Source organism: Macrotis lagotis, chromosome 1 (assembly GCF_037893015.1).
Source record: "Macrotis lagotis isolate mMagLag1 chromosome 1, bilby.v1.9.chrom.fasta, whole genome shotgun sequence".
In the NCBI taxonomy this organism is placed as follows: domain Eukaryota; kingdom Metazoa; phylum Chordata; class Mammalia; order Peramelemorphia; family Peramelidae; genus Macrotis; species Macrotis lagotis.
Genome location: NC_133658.1, coordinates 910,168,626 through 910,182,175, shown reverse-complemented (window position 1 = coordinate 910,182,175; position 13,550 = coordinate 910,168,626).

The following is a 13,550-nucleotide window of genomic DNA, read 5'->3' as shown; positions in this document are numbered from 1 at the left end:
GATTATGTTTTTCCTTTTCTTTGTATTCCCAATTCTTAGTATAGCAGCTAGCATTTTTTAAGGTCTTAGGAAATTCTTGTTGACTGATGAACCAACATTTGACTATCTCACCCTGAGACACATTCCTACCCCACTCCCAAAGGATCAAATGAGATAACATACCTAAAAGACCTTGCAAAGGAAACTTCAAAGGATGTCTATAAATGCCACCTATTGTTTGTATTATCCACTCATCTCTAACTGTTTAAATCTTTCTCTTCCTTCTTAGATTAGCTAAAGAGCTGCCTCTTCCAGCAGTTGCCTCTTCCCAGGTCTTCCTTCCCAGATGTCTTGAAGAACATTATCTGGGTTGTTGGTAGAGCCGTTTTAACCATGTTTGAGTCTCTTTTGCATCAGTCACTGGGAGGAAAGGGGTTAGAGAGGACCCAGAGGGACCTCTCACTTGGAGCAGGCTGTCCCCAAGACTGAATTGGCTTCCACCTGATTTTAGGATGTAGTGCTATAAGGAGAAAGTATTATCTCTTCAACTTGCTAGGTCTCAGGCCTTTATACAAAACTGAAAAAAAAAAACATACTCCCATTTTAATAGTTGGATATGACATGGGCATAAATATTATATAAGTAAAACTGTTTTTAAAATAGTGAGAAAATATAAGTAAGGTACTCTATCTTTTGACAGAGCTTCATGGAGGAGGCATCTGAAAAACATCCTTTTGTGTATCTGTGCATCATCCCTTTACTACACTGTAATGGGTGGAGTAGAATATTGTTAATTCCTGCTTTCTGTTTAAATTGTTTTTAATTATTATTATTTCTCTTGTAAAGCTAAATTCTTGTGAAACCACACCCCTGAGAATTGGGATGTGGTTGGGAGTAGCAGATGAGCCAGATGTAGCAAGATGGTACACTGGGAAAGGCATCTGAGGGCTCAAAAATAAAATCCTGGCTCAGTTATTTGCTAACATTATGACGCCTTCTGCTTCTAGGTCTTAGTTAAATGGTCCTTAAGATTATCTAGGTCTCAAAAAACTGTGGTGTGGAAATGTGAGGCCAATGAAAGTTTTTTAGAATTTTTTGGGGGGTGGGGTAGGAACACTTACAGAGATAAAGATGGGAACAAAGGTATCTAAACTTGTGGTTTGATCACCATCATCATCATAAACAACTTCTGAAATGAAAATTCCTCTGACCAACCACTGGGTGTTGCTTCAATACCCCCCTCTACAAAGGAAGAAAAGAGTTGTTGGATTTGATCTTTAATTGGGATCTGGAAATTAGTTGTTTTTTCCTCCCAGTACTTAGTACAGTGTTGGCTGTAGTAGGAGATTAACAAATGCTTTTCAAATTAATTTTTAATATTTTGGTTTCAATATATTTGGTTTCCTTTAGAATCTTCATTACTTTGTATAGTTAAGAAATAGTATGTCTTAAGGGGTCCATATACTTCATCAGACTGTCAAAGGGGTACATGATACCAAAAAGGTTAAGAGCCCTCATCCTAGAGCTGCACAATCTACTTTACTCACAGCACCAGTAAAGAGCAAGGCCTCAGTTTATCCTTCTCTTTCCTTTTTCTCACTTCAACACATCCCTAGCTTGGTCCACAAACTCTTTATCACTCTACTGCTTCTTCATCTGATAACATCCTTATGCCCCCATGACTCCCTGGAGGATCTACATGGTTGAACTGGCCTCTTTCCAACAGTCCAAAGTTTATGTGATGTTTCCCTGCTTTCTGGGCCCAACCTCTTTTGTCTCTAGGCCTCTTAAACTTAGGGATATATCTTTCTAAAAGCAAACTCCAAATACATGCAAAACAGCTGGCAACTAGAGTCAGTCCCCAGCAATGACCTCATCAGTGTGTAATGAGAACTTCTCCCTTTATCTAGCGCCTTCACATTGTTTCTTGGAAACCCAAGATGAAAGAGAAAACCCTCCTGGATCATACCTTGCTGTATCCAATACTGTATTCCAATAATGCAACGTAAATAAAAATTAATTTGTAGTTGAAAGACCTGGGATTGATTCTCAACTATTGTATCAGCTATGTAGTTAGTTTTTTATAATCCTAAATTAATCACTTTACTTCTTGGGCCAGTTTCATCATCTCTAAAACATGAGAGCTTCAGATCCTTTGATCCCCTGATCCTATGGTTTAAATAACCTCTAAATTCTATGAATCTATACTTACGAGTTTTATGACCATGGACAAACCATATCATGCTTCCAAAACTCATTTTCATTTCTGTAAAGTTGAGACCATGAGCTCTGCTTTACCTCCACTCTCAAAAGGTTGATCTGATCCAACTGGTTGATAAACATTGAAACAAGATGGGCAGCATGTTGCTATGATTAAGGGATTGATCTCAGAATCAAGACCTTGGCTCAATAACAGCCTCTGATACATTATTTGTGTGTCTGGGCAAATCACTTAATCCATCACTAAATCTTCCATACCTAGAAAGCTCTCCCTCCCCATCTCTGCTTCCTGATTTCCTTGACTTAAGTCCCAATTAAAATCTCACCTTCACCAGAAGCTTTTCCCAGTCCCCATTGGCTCCTTTCCTCAGCAATTATTTTCAATTAATCCTGTCCTATATGGTTGTTTATTTGTTGTCTTCCTTTATTAGATTGTAAGTTCTTGAGGGCAAGAGCTTCTGTTGCCTTTCTTGGTATCCTTAACTCTTAGCACATAATAATGTGCTACTATATATCATTAATTTTATCTATATAAATATATAATATATATGATATGCAAGTCAATCAATAAACACTTTTTAAGCAGCAGGCACTGTGCTCAGAGTTAGGGATACCAAGAAAGGCAAAAGATATTGCTCTCCAAACAAAGCCCAATGCAACTAAAATTAGATGGAAAGAAAAAACTAGAGAAAAAAAAATTTTGGCAGTAAGTATCCCTGAGAAAGACCTCATTTATCAAATATATAGAGAATTCAGTCAAATTTATAAGAATGCAAGTCATTCCCCAGTTGATAAGTGGGTAAAGGATATCTATAGTCACCAGAAAAAGTGCTCTAAATCATTATTGATTAGAGAAATGCACATTAAAACAACTGAGGTATCATTCCTACAACTTTCAGATTGGCTAATATAACTAAAAGGGTAAATGATAAATGTTGGATGGGATGTGAGAAAAATGGGACACCAATGCATTGTTGGTGGAATTGGGAACTGAATCAACCATTCTGGAAAACAATTTGGAACTATGCCAAAGGGCTATAAAATTGTTTATACTTTTTGATCCAGTAATACTACTGCTAGGACTGTATTTCAAAGAAATTTTTTTTTAACAAAAGGAGAAGAGGGGCAGCTAGATGGTGCAGTGGATAGAGCACAGGCCCTGGAGTCAGGAGGACTTGAGTTCAAATGCATCCTCAGACACTTAATAATCACCTAGCTGTGTGACTTTGGGCAAGTCACTTAACCCCATTGCCTTAAAAAAAGAGGAAAAAAGGAGAAGAAGAGCTCTATTTGGACTAAAATATTTGTAGTAGCTCTTTTTGTGGTGGCTAAGAATTGGAAATTGAGGGAATGCCCATCAGTTTGGGAATGATTTAGCAATTTTTTTTTTAGGTTTTTGCAAGGCAAATGGGGTTAAGTGGCTTGCCCAAGGCCACACAGCTAGGTCATTATTAAGTGTCTGAGACCAGATTTGAACCCAGGTACTCCTGACTCCAGGGCCGGTGCTTTATCCACTACGCCACCTAGCTGCCCCCCAGATTGAGCAAATTTCAGTATGTGATTGTGATAGAATATTAACACGCAGGATGATCTCAGAAAAAAATCTAGAGAGGTTCACATGAATCGTTAAATAATGAAGGGAACAGAACCAGGAAAACATTGTACAAAGTAATAGTAATATTGCTCATTGAAGATATGTGTATGACTTAGCTTTTCTCATCAATATCCAAGACACTCCCAAAGGACTTGTTAAAAATATTTTGGAGATATCCTGTTTTTCAGAGCTAAGGTTCAGCAATCAGGCTGTGCCCTGATCTTGGCATAGCAATACTCTTTTGTGCTCTGGAATGATTTCACTATCTGGCAAAATATATTATTTGGATGAGCACCAGGTGTTCACTCATGGATCTAAGACTTTAGCTTCCCCTATTTCCCTGAAACCTGAGAGCCAGTATCCATCATGTCTCTGATAAACTCACAATCCCTATTCCTAGTACCCCTGTTCTCATCACAGAACTCTGATTCTGTATCCCATAAGCAATCACAGTCTCCAAGAAATGACATAATGATGTTACCATATGGCCCATAGGAACAGTAACTTAAAAAACCTAAAAGTGATTTTGTTGTAGTTCAGACCAATATGTATGTAAGACCTACCTTTGGTCCAGTATGTTAAACCCTCCTTTGGAGGAGGTGGGGAGGGGGCTTCCATCTACAGGCATCATTCTCCTCACTTTGAAAATAATTAAATTTCTGTTTGTGTCCTGACTCTCCTGTCTCTAGCTTGCTCTGCCAGGTTTCAGCCACTACCAGGTTAGAGGTTGGTTCTGGTCCAGTTGACACACTCATGATGAAACATGCTATCTACCTCCAAAGGGGAAAAAATGATGCTATCTAAATGCAGACTGAAGATACTATTTTTTACTTTCAAAAAGTAACAACAAAAAATGTTGAATGTTTCTTATACAAAATGACTACTATGAAAATATTTTACATAGAACCTATATTGGATTGCCTACCATTTTGAAGTGGGGAAGGGGAGAGAGAGGGGGAAAAATAGAATTTGAGCCTTAAAAGTTTAAAAAAATTTAACATATAATTGGGGAAAAAATAAAATATTAAAAACAAAGATACTGTTCTCATGGAGCTAGCAATCTAATGGAGGAGGCAACATGCAAAAACTATGTATGACTATGTAAGTTATATAGAAAATAAAGTGGAAATAATTCAGAGGAAAGGAAGTAGAATTAGCAAAGATTAGAAAAGGATTACAACAGAAAGTGCCATTTAAACAAGATTTGGAGGAAGCCAAGAGGTGGAGATGAGAAGGAAGAACATTCCAGGAATGAGTGACAGCTAGAGAAAAGGCCTGGCACAAAGAGATGGATGGTTTTGTTGATGGAAGAGCAAGAAGCCAGTATCACTGATTCAAAAAGTAGGTGGGGTGACTTAATGTATAAGAAGACTGGAAAGGTAGAAGTAGGGGGCTGGTTATGGAAGACTGAATGTCGGACAGAGGATTCTGTATTTGATCTAGAAATGGTAGCAAGCTAGAAGAGATCATTGAGGAGGAAATGGGGGGAGGAAGGCGGGTCAGAGGAGAGTGAGATAGTCAAACCGCACTTTGGGAAAATAAATTTGGCAACAAAATGGAAGATGAACTGCATTAGGAAAAGATTTATGGCAGGTAGACCAACCAGTAGGCTATTACAATAGTCCAGGCATGAGGAAATGAGGGTCCATGTCAGAGTTATGACAACAGAAGAGAGAAGGAAGGAAAGGAGTGTACTTGAGAGATGTTGCAATGGTGAACTGCATGGGCATGATTAGACAACAGGAGGGAGAGATAGTCAGAAAGCAAGGATAACAGCTAAATTACAAGTTCAAAGGACTGAGGAGATGGTTCTGTCCTTGGCAAGAGTAGGGATGTTTGGAAATAAGGAGAGTTCGGGAGGAAAATAAAAAGTGTGCATGCATATGCACATTTATACATAGGTGCATGTATGTATTCAAATGGATATTGTAAATTAAGTTTTCAAGAAGCTTAATTAGGTATCTCTAGAATTTTTACCCAAAATGAGGCTGTGTCTACTGCTTGAAAGCATCCAAACTCGGGGTCTTTTCTCCGATGTCCAAGTGGAGTATTGAACAAAAATGATAATCTCATTTCCCCTTTCTCCTGAAATATTACTAGTCTACCGGCCCAACCAGCTTGATGCAAAAGCCCCTTCTGTGACTGCTCTTAAGAGCTGCCCCAAATATGTCCCTGATGGTTTGTATCCTTGCCACCAAATGATGATGATGACACAAAAGACCCCCACAAATAGTGCATCATGATTATCTCATTGTCATCGTCATGAACATTGACTTCAGTGTTTGCAATGGGATTTCAACGAGTTTTCTCCTTTGGTCACGAGTTAGTTGCTATTATTATCTTCATTTACTGATGAGGAAACTGAAACACAAAGAGAGCGTAACTAATGTGCAAAAGGTACCCCAGGTACTAAGTGTCTGAGGACGGGCCTTAAATCATCTCCCTGACTTCAGGTCCAACACTATGCACTATGCCTCTTAGGCAACTGAAAGAATATGTAAACCCATTTATTTATTCAAAACAATAAACAGAAATTGGAGAAGTTACGCCTATTAAAATATACCAGAAACATCCATAAGGCTGAAACAGCTGTCTGATGGGAGTGAGATAAGATCTCAGCAGGGAGAGACAGAGAGAGAGAGACAGACAGTCAGAGACAGAGACAGAGAGACATAGAAAGACAGAGACAGAGAGAGATAGAGAGAGACAGAGAGAGAGAGAGTGAGATAGAGAGTCTCAAACCTTGGTCATGCCCAGTCAAATCTCTAGGTCAGCAATTAGAAATGTTGGATAGGTTGAAGAATTGCCTTCTTTCTTGTCTGATGCTTCAAAAGTCTCTTCTCCTTGGAGTTTGTCCTAAATAATATGTCCTTCTCAGAGAATGCCTAGACCCAATCCCACCCCACAGGCATGGTGAATTATGAGAATTAGTTTCTTGCTCTGATAAAATTGACCACATTTTATTTTGTGAGCGAATCCCTACTATTAAGCACCTAAAGTTGCTTTCTTCTATTAAGATAAGAATTTGAGTGGTAAATTTTGGCAACAATTTGTGTGTACCTTAAATGTGATAATCCACTATTATTGATGTATGTTTGGTAACCAACTAAGTGAAATACAAGTGTCCTTCCAAATGTAACAAAAAACTGATAATCACTTGAACTTTGATTACAATTTTGTTTCATCGCAAGCTAAGGTACTCAATCACTTATCAGAACCTGGATGTAACCAGACTCCCACTATACAACTTTGTCGTGGATCATGACTGAAGCTGAATCCTGTGTTCCTGGACTTGAGGTTAAGGAGGATCCCCCATGTTTTCTTTAGGACAATGCTGATTAACTGATAGAGATTTGCCCACTGTGAAACTAGTAACTTGGAGGGAGATACGTGGGTAGCAGTAGCCCAGAGAGGGAACTTTGACATTAATTAATGGCAGGAGAAATCTTAATTAAGAAGTCCTAGGAAAATGAGTTAGTTGATGGTTTGTTCCTATGAGTACATGTGTATCTTCTAACAGATCATATAAACAAATGTTTGAATATATTTGGTAAATGAAGTTTGTTTATTACTGTTGAACAACATGTCTAATTACTCTTTCCATTTCACTAGTTAGATTTGATATCAATAAATTGGTTTGCATGTACACGATGCATTGATTTCAGAATTCTCACCACAAATTATTAGGGACCTCATGTCCATAGCAGTTTGTGAAATGATCTGTTTTGCATGGAGGAAGGGAACCAGTGTTATTTATGAAAGGACAAAAAAGTAAGAATTCTTATGAAATCATCTACCAAATTTCCCAGAAAATGTGTATTTGTGTATTTATATACAAGCTGTTTGATTTCACATAACTTACTCCATTGTATTTTAAGCCTTCATTTTGAGACTGAGGACTTATTATGGAAGTTGTCTTTCTGTAACAAGATAAGGATTTGAATGTTTGGTAATGTGTCCCCCCCACCCCCTCCCTGTGCCTGGAATTCTCTCTTTCATCTCCATCTCCTGAATTTCTTATGTTCAAATCCCAGCCAAAAACACCTTATCTTCTGCAATTAGCCTTTCTGGATCCCCCTTGATGTCACTGACATCCCTCTGATCATTATCTCTAAATTATCCAGAATGTCCCTTATTGTACAAATTTGTTTTTATGTTGTCTTCCTCATTGGCCTATGAGTTTCTTGAAAATATTTTTTTGTTTGTTCATTTGTTTGTTTGTTTTTGCCTTTCTTTGTATTCCCAGGACTGATCACTTATACTTGGTTATGGTTGATTCTTGTCTTTCGTAACCAAAGAAAATCAAAACAACATCACTATATTAGAGAAAGATTACAGTGTGTCCAACTATGACTGATCAGACCAAAATGAGCTCAGAATGCTCTGCCACAGCTGCATACAAAAAGTCCATGTGAACACCTGGGGTGCTTACTCCAAACATTCCTGTGACACATTTCCTTTGAACCACTTAACTTCTGCCTTCCTTGTAGAGTGCAGCCCCTTCAGTGATGAGGGCACACCATGCTAGGCAGTCCTGTGCCAGTATTTACCATGCTGTACTATCAATTCTAAATTTAAGAGAGACTTTCAGGGTGTCCAAATATTGCTTCTTTTGATCCCCTTGTGAGCATTTGACACAATTGTAATGGTGGTGGTGAGTGGTTTAAGTTGTGCCCAATTCTTTGTGGCCCCATTTCAAGTTTTCTTGGTAAAGACACTGGAGTGAGTTGCCATTTCTTTCTCTAGTTCATAATAGAATAAACACTTCTTGATTGGTTCCTTCCACTTCTCAATCTGTGAATTTAGGGATGTAGGTCAGATCTTCTGATTTTATATTTATATTTTTATTTGTATTTGTATTTATATTTTTATTTGTATTTATATTTTTCTGTGAGGAAGCTCTTCCCTGGGTACAGGTTGACAACTTCTCTTCCACTAATAGCCTAGAGGTCAGAGAGCTTAAGCAACCTGCCTGGTGTAAGGTATGGTTGGGACAAGGGTCTAAGCTGACTTTGTTTCCAAAATGTCACTGCATCGTTAAAATAGACCTTGGAGATGAGGGTCAAAGACAGGTGAAGAATGTGTTGAGAAGAGAATGAGTCAAGAACTGGCCTCTGGCCCTAGAATTGCTCACATGGCCTCTTGGAATTCCTGGCTTCCTTCCAAGACTTTTCTGAAGTGCCATCACCCAACCATCTGGCAGCCTCCCTTGGCCCTCCTCATACTATGAGACTTCACTGACTCTATGATGTTTGTCCTTCATTTTTGAAGAAGATCAGTACATCCAGGAGGTGATGCCATGACAAGAATTTAAAATGGATTTGACTGAGGGGGATGCTGTGCTAAGTCACCTGCCTCACTTTCCCCTCCAGAGCCATCTAGGTTCAATATGATTCAGGACAATTGGATGCAAGGCAATAAGGGATAAATGACTTACCCAAGTTCATACATCTAGTTAAGTATCTAAATTCAGATTTAAACTCAGGTCTTTCTGACCTCAGAGCAGTTGCTCTACCCACTTTGCCATATAGCTGCCCTCTATATTGACTCCTTGGCTATTTGGTATTTATTTTTATATTCCATCTCCCAACTAGACAATATTGGCACCTGAAGGACAGGAACCTCAAAGCCTCAGAACCATGTACAGGGAATCTGGCTCAGAAATTCACTGGATCATGAGTTTAGATCTGGGAGGAATGTCATGAACCTTTTATTTTACAAATGAAAAACTGGGGTCCAGGAGGATGTAGTAATTTGTCCCAGGTCATACACTGAGTCAATGACAGCTACAGGATTTGAACCTGCATTGGGGAAAGCACTTAATAAACTCAGGGGGAATAAATGGTGAAGGAACTGGAAGGCAAGCTTATGAAAGGATGGGTTGAAAGAACTGGAAATGTTTAGTCCAGAGGACTAGAGAAGCTGGGTGGCACCATGGTGCGCAAAGTGCCAGTCCTGTAGTCAGGAAGACCTGTGTTCAAACCAGACCTAACTATATGACCCTGGGCAAGTCACTTAATCCTGTTTGCCTCACTTTCCTTATTGGTAAATGAGCTGGAGAAGAAAATGGCAAACCACTCCAGTGTCTCTACCATAAAAGCCCTAAATGGATGAATAGATGGATGGATTAATGGATGAATGAATGGAGGGAGAGAAAAACACCTGCTAACAGCTTATGCTGTTCAAAACACTGTGCTGTGTTGGGGATATAAAAAAGGCAAAAAAAAACCCAGTCCCTATCTTTGAGGAACCCACAGTTAATGGGGAAAACAACATACAATAACTATATGGAAATAAGCTCTCTATAGGATCAGTTAGAAAAGATCATAGAGAAAAAAAGGCATTGGAATTAAGATAGGGAAACATTTCACTTGAAGGATTTTAGGGAAACCCTGTAGAAATGGGGAGAGAAGGCAATCCAAGAAGAGGACTGACAATGAAAATGCTTGGGGCATGGGAGGCAGCTAGGTGGCACAGTGGATAGAGCACTGGCCCTAGAGTCAGGAGGATCTGAGTTCAAATGTGACCCCAGACACTTTATAATTAACCTAGCTGTGTGACCCTGGGCAAGTCACTTAACTCCATTGCCTTGAGAAAGAAAGAAGGAAGGAAGGAAGGAAGAAAGAAAGAAAGAAAGGAAGGAAGGAAGGAAGGAAGGAAGGAAGGAAGGAAGGAAGGAAGGAAGGAAGGAAGGAAGGAAGGAAGGAAGGAAGGAAAGAAAATGCTTGGGGCCAAGAGCAGAAGTGTTTTGCAGCCCAGTGTTACCAGACTGAAGAGTCTCTGTGTGTGGTAGTGGGTGGGGTTTTAAGGTGTTAGAAGGCCTAAAAAGTTGTGAGTTTGGAATTTTGGTTTGGTTATGAAGAGTTTTGAACTGAAAAAATTTGCATTAGATCCTGAAAGTAATGGAGAATCACTGGAGGTTCCTGAGTATGAGGTTGATGTGGTTGGACCTGTGCTTTAGAAAACTGCTGACTAATTTTTTGTTGTTGAAATCAGTTCAGTCACATTCAACTCTACATGACCCCACTGGGAATTTTTTTTGTCAAAGGTACTGGAGTGGTTTGCCAATATGTCATTTCAGTCATGTCTGCTTTGTGATTTCATTAAGGGTCTTCTTGGCAAAGATATTGGATTGATTTTCCATTTCCTTTGTAATTTCATTTTACAGAGGGGGAAAATTGAAGAAATCAGGGTGAATAGATAAAGGTGTTCTGAAAAGTATAAAATTTTCAGCAAACACTTGAAGGATTCTGGAGAAATCAAGATGCAGTGATGGGGAGAAAGGGCAATCCAGCTAGAGGACAGCTTACATCTGTGTTTTGGCCCTATCCCTCAAAAATAATGACTCTACAAAAGGTTATTACAAAAAGAAATAACAGTGATAGTAGCTAGCACAAATGTCAGCTTTAAGATTTGCAAAGGGATTTAAATGCACTTTCACATTTGATCACTGTCATCATGTTGAGAGATAAGAGCTATTACAGTTTCCACGTTACTGAGGAGGCAACTGAGACAACGAGAACACACAGGGTATGCCCAGTTGGTAAGTGTCTGTAGATGGATCTTCAGTTATCTTCGTAAAGTCCCAACTACACACTGTGTCTCCTAAGCTAACTAACTAATGAGTAAGCTCTTTTATCCAAGCCAAAAGAAATAGAAGGAAACACAAGATTGAATCAGATGCTATGCTGCCCTCACTCAGTTGGGGGGAGATCTGGGTCTCTTTCTGTCTCTGTCCTCTTGATGGAAATAATAATAGCACTTATCTCCCAACACGATGGAAATCAGGGAAAGAGTGAAGAGTTGACTTCTCCCTACTTGTATGCAGCTTCAAATCTTTCTCTAGCTCCCTCCCTGGAACTGTCCCAAGGAAAGTATTCAAGTGCATGTGTGTCTCTCTTGAAGAATGTATGGAAACAGTTTCACTTCTTATATAGGCATACAGTTTTCTAGTGAGATTAAGGTTCCTTTAAACAAGACTTACCCCATTTGTTAACAAAATAGTTGCTATGTGTTTTTTTTCCCACTCTAGTAATGAGATAAGAATTGAAATTATATATTCTAGCAGTAATGTATTTGTTCTAAGTTTGCTAACAAGTACAAATGATGTCTGTGTTCTCCATGTCTAATAAATAACTGTTAATGGCAGATGTCCCCTAAATCTGGAAAACAACTAATAAATATTGTATCACAATGTGAGCTTTGATTGATAGTTTTTTCATCAACCAATAGGGAAGCATCACCATAAGAAACTGGCTGTAACCAGGCTCGCAATCATAAGCCTGTTCTTGGGTTGCAAACCCCAAGTTTGGATTCAGTTGTGACTGAAATTGACTCCTGTGCTCCTCATGCTTGAGATGCAACTATTGATTGTCTTGGGTGAGATCAAGGCTTCCAGCTGGGGAGGGAGGGCAGTGTTGACTTATGAATGAATTTGCCTACTTTCCAAATAGATACAAGCCTTCCAGTTAGCCAAAGAGGAATTCTATGGGTATTCTATGGGACATGTTTCCTGGGAAGGTCCAGTAAGTCAAGCTGATGATTTTTTCTTAGTGGGGTTAATATATTATTGTCAATTAAATTCTATAAATTCATGCTTTCCTATATTTGGTTGATTAAGTTTGATAGTTAGAATTGAGAAGTCTAACTTCCTAGCTAGGTGGAGCAATAGAGCATTGGCCTTGGACTCAAGAAGACTGGAATTTGAATTTGACCTCAGGCAGACACTTATTAACTGTGGTGACCCTGGGCAAGTCATTTAACCTTGATTGCCTCACATCCAGGATCATCTCCAGTCATCCTGATTCATATCTGGCCACTGGATTCAGATGACTCTGGAGAAGAAATTGAGGCTGGCATCTTAGCACAGCCTCCCTCACCCAAATCTAGTTCATTTGCTTGTCATGGTATCACCTCCCTGATGACATGGTTTTCTTTGAGAATGAAGGACAAACATTAATTAGCATAAATAAAAATATATCTCTTTTGAATGTGCACCATGCATTATAGGCATTGTTTTGGAAATTGCCCTGATCATTAGCCTCCACTTCATACATATAGCAGCATTAAAAAGTATCTGATGCTTCCAAGGAGTCCTGTGCCAAGAGGACAAAAAATTAAAAGTCCTGTAAGGTCATCCATCCTGCTTCCCAGACGACATAATGTTGCTACAGTTTAGTTTTGAAATTTGCTTTAATTTTAGAGACAGAAGGGGATTGGAAATAAAACACTCAAAAAATGAAAGAAGGGTTGGTTTTAATTTAGCCAGTTGCCTAAAATGGGGGACCTGGTATAATAGATGTGTTGCTTACCCGCTGTGGAAAAGTCATATAGGTTCTCTGTGGCTCAATGACCTTGACTACAAAATGAAGTTAATAGTAAGGCCTTACCATGTATTGTGAAGAAAGAACTTTGTCCAAAACAGAACAAAATATAATTGTTTTTCATGATTACAGATGAAGAAATTCACCTGAGAGATGAAATCAATTACCTAAAGTTCCAAAGTTAGGTTAAGAATAGAGTTGGGATTTAATCCAGGACTTCTGGCTTCAGAGCCAATGCTTACCCCAAAGTCTCATCCAGCTCTAAATTCTATGGTTCTTTTTAATGGTTTTCGACATGACTTCAAATCTATCTTGATCCCCAAGATGGTCTATCTCTCCCCATTTCTACTTTCTGGGCAGGATAACCTAAAAGATAAGAACCATCTTCCCTTTTTCAAGCTGTTGATACAGCCTGTCCCTCGGGGTCATTAAGT